General features: G+C 40.8%; 1 pseudogene; it reads right to left on the minus strand.

The window, feature by feature from the left end:
• Window positions 1–1,125: 1,125 nt before the first annotated feature.
• On the minus strand, window positions 1,126–1,615 carry LOC123609839 (annotated as a pseudogene).
• Window positions 1,616–2,282: the final 667 nt, after the last annotated feature.

A 2,282-nucleotide genomic window follows, 5' to 3' on the forward strand; every position in this document is an offset into this window, starting at 1 on the left:
GAGTTCTTACTACATGCCAAGCACTCTTAGATCTTTATGTAGTAAACTCACTCATCCCCATATAGGCCCTATGACATAGGTGCCCTTTTTATCTTGACTTTCAGGTAACCAAGCAAGCAGAGGAAGGTGAAGTAACTTGGCCCAGGTCACCCAGCTCAGCAAAGCTCTGAGCCCAGACAATCTCTCTCTCTCTCTCTCTCTCTTTTTTCTTAAAGTTTATTCGTTTACTTCTGAGAGAGAGAGTGGGGGAGTGGTTGAGAGAGAGGGAGGGAGACTCCCAAGCAGACTCTGCATTGTCAGCACAGACCCCAATGCGGGGCTTGAACCCACAAACCATGACCTGAGCCAAAGTCAGATGTTTAACCGACTGAGCCACCCAGGCACCTCTACTCTTTTTTTTTTTTTTTTTTAATGTTTATTTATTTATTTTGAGAGAGACAGAGAGAGAGAGAGAAGAGAGAGCGGGGCAGGGGCAAAGAGAGAGAATCCCAAGCAGGCTCTGTGCTGTCAGTGCAAAGCCTGAGGTGGGGCTCAAACTCATGAGCTGTGAGTTCAGGACCTGAGCAGAAATCAAGAGTCAGAGGCTTAACTGACTGAGCCACTCAGGCGCCCCTGGATGGTCTGACTCTTAACCTCTATGTCTTATTGTACTCCAGTTCAGGCCTTCATCAGTTCCCTTAGATGCATTCCTGTTCACCTGAAATCTTCCAGAGCACAAGCATCTGTACCAGTAGAGTGCCCAGTACTGTGAATGCTCAGCCGAGTTCATTGTATGATTGATAGAATGAATGAAGGAGGGACAGATGAATGAAAGAATGAGTATAGAAATGTGTTCTGAGAGGTCAGAAAAAGAAGAGATTCTTTTAGAGTAGGTGTGGTAGGAAGAAAAAGTTACATCAAAGAGCCTTGAATAATGGTAGGATTTCAAAAGGCAGAGATAAAGAAAAGGGAATTTCAGGTGGAAAAATTATATAAAGCTGGAGACACTGGAAAGCCTGGAGATACAGTCAGAGAACAGCAAGTTGAACAAATAGGCAGTGGCTTATTCTTGGGCTACATGAATGAAGGTAATGCAGGGAGAGGTCTGATCAGGTTAACTTGAGGTGAGTTTGCTGAATGTTTTATTTTTTTTTTTCATTTTAATAGTTTTTGTTTAAAGCTGTGTATAAGATTAGCTTATTCCTACATCTTCTCAATTGTTTCTTCCTTATATTTGCCCTTTTATTTTACTACTTGGTGAGATTTGGTTTTACGTTCGAGGATCTTTTTGTGGTCTTTGTCCACTTTTAGTCTAGTGATAACCACCTTGCTGGGGTGAATGCCCACATGGACAGTTGTGCCACCTGCCTTCTGTCGCTGTACTTATTCAGTGTAGATGGCATACTTTTTCCCATACACCTGGACTACGTTGCCAATTTGCTGACCTTCGTAGTGTCCTTGCACAAGCTGTACTTGATCATCCTTCCGGATGGCCACGGGTCAAATGTTGTACTTCTGTCTCAGCTTTTTGGAAAGAGAGGAAGATACCATCTCTCTGCAAATGTGGGAAAGGTGCATTGAAATGCCTTCTATGGTTCTTGCTCCGCTCAGAAGTCACAGAGGGATTGGACTTCATTTTGGCCACTGGCACTTCAGCGATGGCCGCAAAAAGAAAGAGGTACTGAATGTTTTATAGCAGGCTGAAGGAATCGCTGCTTAAAGAACTGGATGCCTCCAGAGGAGTATAAATGTAGATGTAAAGGATGACAATCTTGGGACTATGCTTTTGGGAAACTGAATGGGCAGTAATGTGTCAGAAATTCAGGGCAGGGGTTGCTGACCTATAATGAATGAATACATGAATGAGTCTTAGGACGTCTGTGAATCCCTGAAAGGCACACAAAATTTTGTCTGTATTTGTTTATGTACCTATTTCTACTGAGACTGTCTACAACCTCTCAATGATTCTCAAAAATTGTGACCACCCCCCTGCCCCAAACAGGACAGCCACAAGGCAAACATCCAAATAGATACCATAATTCCATACATCTAAATATCTTAATATTATAAATGAAGTTAAACTGTTGAATAAAATATGTTCTTCAACCTCACAATATGTGGTACAGTAATGATATTCAAATTTTACTTTGAATTTACTTTCATAAAAATGTAAATTAATGTAAATACTAAAACCTCAAAATATTAAACATGTTAAAAACTATATATAAAAACTATCTGTTAAAAACTAAAAAGCAATTAAAATAATGATGAGATACTACTACGTACCTATGCTAACAGGTATC

This window comes from Leopardus geoffroyi, chromosome B2, assembly GCF_018350155.1.
Source record: "Leopardus geoffroyi isolate Oge1 chromosome B2, O.geoffroyi_Oge1_pat1.0, whole genome shotgun sequence".
Classification (NCBI taxonomy): domain Eukaryota; kingdom Metazoa; phylum Chordata; class Mammalia; order Carnivora; family Felidae; genus Leopardus; species Leopardus geoffroyi.